This window comes from Ailuropoda melanoleuca, chromosome 8 (genome assembly GCF_002007445.2).
Source record: "Ailuropoda melanoleuca isolate Jingjing chromosome 8, ASM200744v2, whole genome shotgun sequence".
NCBI lineage: Eukaryota > Metazoa > Chordata > Mammalia > Carnivora > Ursidae > Ailuropoda > Ailuropoda melanoleuca.
In genome coordinates this window covers 102,407,188-102,418,776 of record NC_048225.1, presented here as the reverse complement: position 1 = coordinate 102,418,776, position 11,589 = coordinate 102,407,188, and positions in this window count along the sequence as shown.

Below are 11,589 nucleotides of genomic sequence, written 5' to 3'. Positions count from 1 at the left end.
TTCCACCCCCCCCATCCCTTTCTTTCTTAAGCTTGCTCTTTGTAATGACATTTGGAGTTGCAGGGGTTCTGTATGTAATCATTCTGGTTTGGAAAAGCAGTTTTGAGGGAGATCTCTTATGTCTTCTTTCTCCGGTCTCCCATCTCCTTCCCCCCAAAATTAAAACACAGACTTTGGTTTTTCTTGGACAAGTTTGGGGATTTAGATGAAACTATGCCTCAGAAAATAACTGGTCAGCTAGTATGGGGGGAATGTTTGAAAATAGAACCATTTCTTTCAAGAAGTGGGTAAGGTTGATTCTTGTTGCTTAAGGGAAGTACATTTCTTCTAGAGTGCAAAGAAGCCTGCAGAAGTTATAGCCGGAGCTTATTAAAGCTAAGGTTGTAATTCTTGAATAGGTCATGTTTCAAACATTTAGCAGTTTAGCTTTATGTCATATGCTATGGAGGGTGAATGTGAGTATTGTTCATTTGCATTAATGAGATTTTATTAAGGAATTAGGCAACTTGATTTAAGTTCTTCGTAACCAAAATGTGTGGAGTCGGGTTCCTGGGAATGAGAGTTGTCCTCCATGTTGGTATTGTGGTGTATACTAGGGCCAGGATAAACCCTTTATCTTACTTTAATTATTCTGTGCCTTTTATTGGGTCCTTTCCCAAAAAGATAGTGTTGGCTCTGGTTAGGTGTGGATACCCATTTCTTCATCTTGGCTAGGATATTAATGGTAAGCTTTGCAAAATGTGTGATCATATTGCCTTTTCCCATTCTGAATGTCAGACAGACATGATGGCCACCATTTTGTATTGAGAGTAGTACATTCTACAGCCTGAGAAAGGGTGTTAAAGAGGCACAAAATAACCTACAAACATAACCAATGCTGTGTTTTGGAGACCTCCTTTGTGTGAGGGGGGCTTTCTTCGTCCTTTGTTTAACAAACTCCAGTGCCAAAAGGAAAGAGTTTGTTGTTGATATAACCACAAAAAGGGAAATCTTTCCAGAAGTTGTAGCTCTTGAAGAAGGGTCTTGTTGGAACAAAGGTTTCTTAAGGGACGTAAACAGTCTTTGTTTTAGAAACTGTTCTGTTTTAGAAAGCTGTGAACAAGTGGTTTCATATAGTTGAAATAAAGCAACAAAAAAAAAAAAACAAGAGGTATGAAATATTGTCTGTAGTATGGTTATTTAATGCCTGTGTTTCTAGATGATTTTTGTTCGCTAATTTTTTGGAATACAAGTGACTGTATTAAAATGGAGATTGGGTCTGTTGGTATTTGTCGTTGGGAGGTTAGGGAAAGAATTATAAAGCATTTCTATTTCCTTTTGTTCTTACCTTTGTATCTTTAATTAATGCTACTTAGTTTACAGCTGCTTTCTGTGAGGGCCCTAAACTATTTTGTTTCTGAAAACTTGGGGTTCACGGAGATTTGTGAAATTATAGTAAGGTAAATGTGATAAAAGGTAATAAATTAAGAAGACTGTTAAATCCTGAGTTAAAAGTTTAAAGCGGGAAATAAACAAATCTTTTTCAAATTACACCCAAGTATGTAGGATAACCAGGTTTATTTCCTGGGCTTTAAATTTTTTTAAACTTACAATTAATCAGACTTCTGGTTTTGCTACCTTTAAAATGCACATTTTCATTTCCTCCTTGATGTACTTAGATGTCTTTTTAAGGACAAATTTTCCATGTTGCTTTGTGGTATTTGGAAGTGATTAATTTTAGAAGTGTAACTGTTAGGCAAAAAATAGGTGGCGCTCGGTGAATACTTTTTTGAGTCTCCCAAGTTTGATTGGAATATATTTGATGGCTTTAATAACTTTCTTTGTTGCTCTGAAATGTCTAACATTTGGCCATAGATAGGCGGATTCCACATATTTCTTCTTTGGCAGTATCCAAAAATCAGGGATTCAAATCAAACCCCAGATGGCACAATAGACACATTTTTTCAGCTTTAACTTCCTGTGGGTCATTAGTTTGATCCCTTCATCTTTATAGCCAAAGTGTAAAACTTCCAAGTGTTTTAATACAGTCGGCATCTTTGAGTGAGCGTGCTGGTTCTACCATTAGGAACAGGGAGGAACTTAAATACACATTTCTTTGTATGGGTAGAGGTGTTAATGATATGGAGCTCATTTACTCCCATTCCAGCCTATCAATCTCCTTAATTTTAGGTTTGATTGACTTTGGCCTAACCCTCTCTGTTGTTTTCCCAGTTCCTTTGGTGTCTCGGAATTTTTCTCTAGTTGTGAGTCTGTAGCCATTTTAGACCCCTTACCTTTTGGAGACAAGGCTTATCAATAGAAACATCCTTGAGCGAAAGAAGAATTTATAATTACCTTTTCAAAAATAACTTTATTGAGATATAATTCATATACCATATAATTCATTGATTTAAAATGTCATGACTAGTTTAAGTAGTTTCAGAGCTGTAAAGCCATCACAACAATCAATTTTAGAATATTTTCATCACTTCCAAAGGAAACCCTGTACCCACTTGTAACTGCCTTTTAGGACAAATTTAGGACTGTACTGTTCAGAAGAAAAACTTTTTTTTCCTCATTTAGGAGGAGGCTGGATTAAGTCCTACTGGTATAGTTTGGAAATGTCTGCCTTAAACAACGTAAAAACAAATTTCATGTTATTAATCTTTGAATGGGTGTTTAGCTGAATTTGACTTTGCCTGTGGTAAATTGTAAATTGGTCACACTGGGAGCCACGAACCTATCCACCTAGTTGTAACTTTTAGTGAACTAATCAACAAAATTAATAGACTTTTAGAATAGAACGTGAGTGATATTATACATACATGAGGCAGCTCAGCTTAAGAGTCATACCCCCACTGGAAAAATTTCCTTACCAGTGATTATAGGATTTGTTTTTAAACATGCAACCTAAACCTATTTAAAGAGCAAAATGAATTGAGATTGCCTTTGAAAAGTGTTAATGTTGTGTTGAAGCTGGGGTTTGAATTCTTTCATTATTGAAACATACTGATAAGAAAAAATTAGAGAAAATTTATTAGCCCTCAATTTCAATCTTTGTCTCTAAGGTACTTAATTTTCTTTATGATGTGTTGGCCTAAATTTAAGAGTATTTCTGTTTGATAGGTCAGCCGAACTCACTTATTTAATTTGGGGGACAACAACAAAGTTTAGGATGTAGTTTAGGATACTTTAATAGGCAGATAGAAGTCTTCCAAAGAGAGAATTTTCTTTTAGAAAGGAAAAAAAATATCATTGTAAACTATTGGATAAAAAAATTGAATCTGGTTTATGTGCTGTAAATGGGATATTTTTCTAGACTTTTGTAACTTATTGTCTTAATTGGACCACATTAAAGGTTGGCTGTGGAAAAGAATAAAGGGAGAACTCATGCCCTTCCCCCCAATGAAAGTGCTAATTAGGTTCCTGGATTTAGGTTCTAGGAAGCCTACTTGTGTACTTCTTTCCAAAGGCTGTATATTGGTTTAAAAAAACCAGGAACCTAGAAAATCCTTGCTTTCCTCATTGTACAGACCTTTCAGCTTGATTTGAGTTGAGGGAGTGGTGGGATTTTTCCTTGCTAAGAGAATTAGATATTCTCTGGAGATTATGCTAATATACCTGCTTTAAGTGCAGAATAACCTCAAAAAACCTTTTTTTTGCCAACCTCAAAAAAAAAATTAAGTGGAATAAATGTTGGGAATTGAAGTGTCTATACTTTCCTTTCTGAAATTTTAGGTTTGGGTCACTTGAAGAGGCATCACTGGAGGCAAACTTCCCCTTTGGGGAAGTGGGTGGGTAGAGTGGTACTTTGGGAAAGCCATAGCACTTGGGCTCCTCCCATTTTGCTTTATATTAAAGTTTGAAAGGGGCGCCTGGGTGGCTCAGTTGGTTAAGTGTCTGCCTTCAGCTCAGGTCATGATCTCAGGGTCCTGGGATTGAGCCTCACATCAGGCTCCCTGCTCAGCGGGGAGTCTCCTTCTCTCTCTCCCTCTTCCACTCCCCCTGCTTGTGCTCTCTCTTTCTGTCAAATAAATAAAATCTTAAAAAAGTTTGAGAAACTTGTAACTGGATTTTAAAATCTAATTTGTGAGAAACTTGTTGAGATATGAGAATTGTATGCAGCATAGCAAGGACTTTTTTGTTAACTGCTGTGTCTTAGCATAGGATTAAAGAAAAAAATTAAATGAGATGCTACCTTTGTAAATCTCCAAAAACTCTTCCAAAAATGCTGCTTTTTCTGTGATTAACTATTAGATGATTTCTGTGGCAAATGTGCTTTTTCCAGCCCCCAAGTTTATGAACCAGACTAATGAGGAAAAGCTGCCGACAGGGCAGTGAGACATTTCTGTTCCATAATTGTGCGATGTTTGGAACAAAGATGTGGAATTTGACTAAATGAATTCTTATAAATTCTCTCTTGCTTTTTTTTAAACATTCAGATCTTTCATTGTAGACCATTCCTCTTAAAGTATCATTGCCTTATACCTTTAGACACGGTCTAGAGTCATCCCATCTATTTAACTTTTTTTTTCTTTTTTCATCATGTAAACTTTCTGGACACAAAGATTACTTTGCTCTGCCGGAGCTATCATTTCCATGTGTAAAGTAAAAATTTTTTATTATGAAAATACTCAAGCATACACAAAAGCATAGAGAATGTAGTCCCTTTAGCTGTTTTCCTGGATATAGAAGAGCAGGAAGCAGATTAACAGCATTGGGGTTGAGAGTAAACTAGTGACCTTCAGTTGCAAAGAACAATTTTGCTTAGCTTTTTTTTTTTTTTTTAAAGATTTTATTTATTTATTCGACAGAGATAGAGACAGCCAGAGAGAGAGAACACAAGCAGGGGGAATGGGAGAGGAAGAAGCAGGCCCACAGCAGAAGAGCCCTGATGTGGGGCTTGATCCCACAACGCCGGGATCACGCCCTGAGCCGAAGGCAGATGCTTAACCGCTGTGCCACCCAGGCGCCCCAATGCTTAGCTTTTATCTTATAAAGAGTGTGAGTGAGATTTGGGCATCTAGGAATGGGGTTTCTAGCCTTTAGTGAGTGATTGTCACTTTACCCAATTAGAATGGGGATTGTATTTCTCAGTTTTTTTGTAAGATTTTATTTTTACGTAATCTCTGTGTCCAGTGTGGGACTCAAACCTGTAACCCAGAGATCAAGACTGTCACGCTGCACTGACTGAGCCAGCCAGGCACCCCTGTATTTCTTAATTTTAATCAGTGGCTTTGTTGCTTTATTACACATTTATTGGAACCTGTGCAGAAATTTGACCATCTTCAAGCCAACTCTTGGCACCCAGAAGTTTGGTGGTGGTGGTTGGAGTAGGTGGTGGTTGGAGGGCATTCTCTGCAAGCATTGTTCCATTCTCTATTTTTCCATTTCCCTGTCTGCCAGGCTATCTCAATTTTTCTCTCCCTTGCGGGAGAAACTGTGGTATAGCTACTTCCTTGTAACATGGCTTGGGATAGGCATGTTAAAGTACTAATTGCACCAATTCCAATTGCTGTAAAGGAAAAGAATCTGAAATTTCTTCTGGAAAAGGAGTTTTAAGGGAATGAGAATCAAAGGGGTCTAATGAGTTGTTGGTTAGGTTGTTAGGTTCACTTTTCTGTTAAGAGTGGTAGTTTGGCCTTCAGCCTTGATGGTGCAGTTTCTGTTCCAGCAGAATTGCTGATAAACATTTCTGTGGTGTCAAAAGTTTAAAAGGAGCAGTTTAAAGATCAGGTCATTGAAAAATATTTTCTGTCAATAACCCCTTAAAATCTAATTGTTTTCCCCACCAAAATAATGATTTCTCAGATAGGAAACTAGTTAAACAATACCAGGCAGAATATCACATAATGAATGGTTTTTTAGAACTTGTTGATTCCATTTCACTTGGTAATGTGTTATTTTACAGTAGATGGAAAATTTACGGAATATTTTGCATGGGTAAAAATAAGCTTTATCAAGGGGAGTGTATATGGATTATTATTTTTTAAAAGTCTGTTCCTTTATTTTTTAACATTTTATTTATTTGAGAGAGAGAGAGAGAGAGCGTGCACCAGCAGGGGGAGAGGAGAGGGAGAGGGAGAAGCAGGCTCCTCACTGAGCAGGGAGCCCAACTGGGGCTTGATCCCGGGACTCCAGGACCATGACCCGAACCAAAGGCAGATGCTTAACCAACTGAGCCACCCAGGTGCCCCTAAAGTCTGTTCCTTTATTATGTAAAAGAAGGAGTTGGGTGTTTCTAGATTTTGGAGAATAAGTGGGTAGAGTTCTGAGTCTGATTCTGTCATGACCTTGGACAATGTCATTTTTCTCCAATGTATTCCTTCTCATCTGCTATAAGGGGATTTGACACTGACCTAGGGCTGCTGTCCAGATTAATTAATTGGTGGATTGCAAGGAGCTTAGATCCTAAAGCTTTATTTGTTCACTGCTAAGAAGACTCTAGGGACAGATTTAGTGAGACAAGGGTTAGTGCCAAATATGTATCCCTCCTTTTCCCCTACAGTGAAGGGATTTTTAAAAAGTGAAACTTGAAAAGTCAAAAGCTCAGCATCAAAACTCCAATATACCGAATATAATTCTTCTGTTGATCTAAATGAAGCTTGTCTATTCCTAGATATTTTCAAAAATTGGATTAAAAAATTAGTGAGATTAAAATATTTTCTCAAGTAGAGCTGTTATAGACTGCTTCAGAAAATTTGCAGGTGCATATGTTATGTGTGTCTTGTGTAGTGTGCATAGTCGGGCAAGAGTTTGTGTTAGGTGAGCTTTGTGTTAAGAAATGTTTAAAATTATTTAAATTTCTGTAGTATGAGATGGCTATGATGCTATTGAAGCCCTGCAAATGGAGGGCATTATATCTTACCTAACAATTTAAATAATCCCAGTTCTTGCTAGGTAGGAAATTGAGTTAGTAGTTTGACTCAAATAATATTCCACAATTATTCTTCCTGTGAAGGGGGAGAAAAGTAAAAGGTGCCAGGGAAAATGTTTATTTTGATCCTCAGGACAGAGCCAGATTGTATTTTATTCTTTAGTAACAGTTAAGCAAACGTAAAAAAATAATAGTAAATGTCATGAGAACTCCCATACAAACCTGGATTCCCCAGTTTTTTGTCCAAATATATCTTGTTATTGGACCTCATAACATTGCCTCTTACATAGACACATATATACTATTTCCACAGTGGATGTTTTGTTTTGTTTGAGAGAGAGCACAAGCATGGGAGAGGCAGAGGGTGAGGGAGAGAAAAATCTCAAGCAGACTCTGCACTGTGTGTGGAGCCTGCGGCGGGGCTTGATCCCATGACCCTGAGAGCACCACCTGAGCCAAAACCAAGAGTCAGAGGCTTAACAAACTGCGCCACCCAGGTGCTTCTGGTTTTTTGTTTTTTGTTTATTTTTTAAAAATTTTATTTATTTATTTGACAGAGAGAGGGGGGGAGCACAAGCAGAGGGAGGAGCAGGCAGAGGTAGAAGCAGGCTCCCTGCTGAGGAGAGAGCCCAAGGAAGGGCTTGATCTCAGGACCCTGGGATCATGACCTCAGCCAAAGGCAGAGTCTCAACCGACTGAGCCACCCAGGTGCCCCTGTTTTTTTGTTTTTATCTTGAGTCAAGCAATTTACTGAGTATTGCTTTCTAGATGTATTAAAAACACTCCCCAATGGCATATAAACAACTTTTGAGTCTTTAAATGTTGAGTATTTTAGCTGGGAGCATGCACCTAGCCGAAGATCTTCCGAGCTATGCTTGTTATGTGGCCTTAGGCAGATTTTTGTGCATTCCTGTGCTAATTCTTGCCATCTCACTGGCTTGACCAGATTGTAATGTTCAGAGAAATAAAGTCGAAAACTTAGTGTGTGTTGAGCACTTGATTGGAGCTTTTATTAAGCAAATTTTCCTATGTGGCATACATACTCCGGAGTACAGATACTGAAACATTACCATTTTATTCTAATCTTATAACTCTAGAAACAAGGAACAAATCCTGATCAAACCCACATAATTACACGGTCTTTTAGGCAAGATCCTCCCAGTTTTCTGTGTGGTTTTACCAACTCATCGTTTGGTGATATTTAAACCAGATGGTAATGTCTCATTTTTGCGAGTCTTTAACTTGGAAGGAAGAGATGGGGAGAGCAGGATCTCTTAGGATTTATATTATGGCATCTTTATTTGTGGGTCAGGGGTGAGGGAGTGGAGATGAGAGAGGTCTACAAAGAGAGTCTTTGGAGTATAATTTCCATTTTGTAAAATTTCAAGTATTCTAAGCTTTTTCTTCTCTCAGAGAGGCTCTTATCCAGTGGTATGATGTATTTTGGATAAATTGAGAATAGCCACCAGATTTTCCAGTAGGAGGCTGGCTTCAGGGCTTTGTGTAGGGTGTGGGTTTAGGGTTTTTAAAAATTGTACTTCATGGCAGTCCATTCTACTGGGTTCCTTTCTCTCACCACTTTTTTTTCACTGCTAATCTTCTGGCTTTTCTCATCTTCCATTTATAAAATGTATCTTTGACTTACATAATAATTGCTTATCAAGATTTTCTTTTGAGAGGAACAGAGTTTAGAATTTGACTTAGGATCCAAGGTAATTTGTTTTTGGAGGTTGGTATTATCTAGCTAGGAAATGAAAACTTGAAGAGAACAGATTTCATGGAAAGAATACTAGAGTAGGAATCAAAACATTTGCCTTCTGGTGTGTGTTTCATTGTTTATGTGTTATCCCTGAGCTGTTAGCTTGAAGAGGGCCATGACTATTTTCAGACTTTTTTATTCCGTTAAAATTGCCTATAAAATGGGGGTAATGCTGGCCCTGCTTTACATAGTGAGGCCTAAAATAGGTAAGTAAACTTGGTCAAAGTCACCTGACTATTGGGTGGTGGTGTAAGGGTTTGAACCTAGAGTTAGTGCACTTTACTATTTATTTTGCCTCATATATTCGTAGTAAGGATACAGTTGTGATTACATGAGATGGTTGATGGAAAATTATGAGTCTTATTTTATTATAATTTGTTATTGTTGTGTTATCTATTTGTATTCTTTTGCTTATACATTTTCCTGATACAGGCTACCCTTTCTTTTTGATGGGCTCGGCAAAAAACATTTTTGTTAGTTAGTTCTTGCTGCTAAGGTATGACAGTTTTATAGGTAAGGAAACTGTGCTGAGAGAAGTGAAGTGACTTATCTAAGGTGACAAAGCTCTTTTTTTTTTTTAAAGATTTATTTATTTCAGAGAGAGTGTGTGCAGGTTGGGGGAGGGGCAGAGGGAGAGGAAGAATCTCAAGCAGATTCCCAGCTGAGCGTGGAGCCCAATCCTGGGCTCGATCTCAGGACCCTGAGATCATGACCTAAGCTGCAATCAAGAGTCGGACGCTCAACCAACTGAGCCACCCAGGTGTGCCCCCTAAGGTGACACAGCTTTTTAAGGACAGATTGGAGAATTTCAAACCATGCCTTTACTTCCAAGTTCACTGTTCTTCCTTCTCATACACAGTGGCTTCCTTAATAAATCCCACAAATTAGCCAGCTCTTCTCATCTCTCCTCACAGGTTTTTTGGGAAGAAGAGTGGTTTTCCCTGGCTTCTTTCTCACCATCCAAACACAACTGAAGGGAAATCAATAAAATTAGTAATGATATCAAATGATACTAAAATACTGTTTCGTTTTTGTCTATTTGTCTCAAATTTATTTATGAAAATTTAAATAAATCCTATATCCTCATTCTTTTTTATATCCTCATTGTTTTAGTTTATTAATATCTATGAGCTTTGCATTGCATATACTGTTGGTTGCTTGGCTCATTTGTGTGGAAAGTCCTGGCTCATCAATTTCAGTGACCACCCAGGTTTAATGGAAGAGTATCCGTTAAGCCTTAGGCCCCCTGAATATAGCCCTGCCTCCCATCAAAATCATCCTGGGCTGTACCCCAGAATTGAATTAGAATCTCATGGGATGCCCACGTGTTTGAATTTTAAGACGCTCCTTTGGCCATTTTATTTTTGAGAGAGAGAGATTGAGCAGAGGGGAGGGACAGAAGAAGAAGCTGAACAGAGAGCCTGACACGGGATTTATTCTAGGACCTTGGGATCATGACCTGAGCCAAAGGCAGATGCTTAACCAATTGAGCCACGAACGCGCCCTCTAGTCTTTTTAAAACCCATCTAGGTTTAAGAACTACTGGTTTTAGTTAGTTCCGTGATGAGGTTTAGGCAGCTGTTAATAATGTAAGGAATTCTCTATCTGTTGACTCTGAATTAGTAGAATTTCTCAACTCTACTACCAGCAGCTAGGGACTCCTTTTTGTCAGCTCTGGTGAATGAAGAAATGAACTGGGTCCTTGGGTTTGGTTGTGGGTTTACTTCAGTACATTTGAAGATTTTTATTATTTTAGAGAGAACAGCGCAAGTGAGGGAGGGCCAGATGGAGAGGGAGAGGAACAAGCCGACTCCACATGCTCAGAGCGGAGCCCAACATGATCCTGAGACCCTTGACCTGAGCCTAAACCAAGAGTTGGACACTTACATGACTGAGCCACCCAGGCACCCCAGTTCAGTACATTTATTGATGTTTCAGGAAGTGCCAGGCATTGTGTTAAGGTTTTAGGGTTTTAGAAATGAATTAAGCAGGGGCGCCGTGTTCAAAGTGTCTGCCTTTGGCTCAGGGCATGATCCCAGTGGGCTGGGATCGAGTCCCACATCAGGCTCCTTGGCTGGGAGCCTGCTTCTTCCTCTCCCACTCCCCCTGCTCGTGTTCCCTCTCTTGCTGGCTCTCTCTCTCTCTGTCAAATAAATAAATAAAATCTTAAAAAAAAAAAAAAAGAAATAAACAGCTTTTCCTTAAAGGAATTTATAGTCTACTGGTGAGAAAGATCTGCAACTAGATTATATGGTGTGATGTGTGCAAGTAACGGAAACTGTATATAGTATGGTTGAAGATCCTAGGGTTGGAGGGATGTGGAGGTAGTTAAAGTATAGGGAGAGAGGGCTGCCTGGGATGTCTGGGAGAGCTTTGGATTGGGGCAAGATTAGTGGAGGAAATAGGGGTATAGAATGAGAATGAGAATCTGACCTCCAGAAACATCAACATTTACAAAAGGAAGAGGATCTAGTTGTAGGCTGCAGGAAAAGTGCTGGGGGAAAAAGCAGGTTTGTTGAGAGTCAGTATTTGAGACTTATATGACCTTATTGTGATGATTTGCTTAAGTGTCAATTCCAGACACAACTGCAAAATCGTTTATTTAAAACCTGGAAAAGTTGGGGCGCCTGAGTGGCTCTGTTGGTTAAGCGGCTGCTTTCGGCTCAGGTCATGATCCTTGGGTCCTGGGATTGAGCCCTGTGTCAGGCTCCCTGCTCAGCGGGGAGCCTGCTTCTCTCTCTCTCCCTTTGCCCCTCCCCCTGCTTGTGCTTTCTCTCTCTGTCAAATAAAATCTTAAAAAAAAAAAAAACCTGGAAAAGTAGATAACAAAAGTTTTTATAGCATTTGTCCCTTTGATACCAGGCAGCCATTCAAATGAGGACCAGTTTTATCAGGCTGCAATTTGTGCATATTTTAGTTTAAAGTGGCTTATCTTTTAAGTCAAATTAGTATTAAATGTGGCAATAAATGTGAA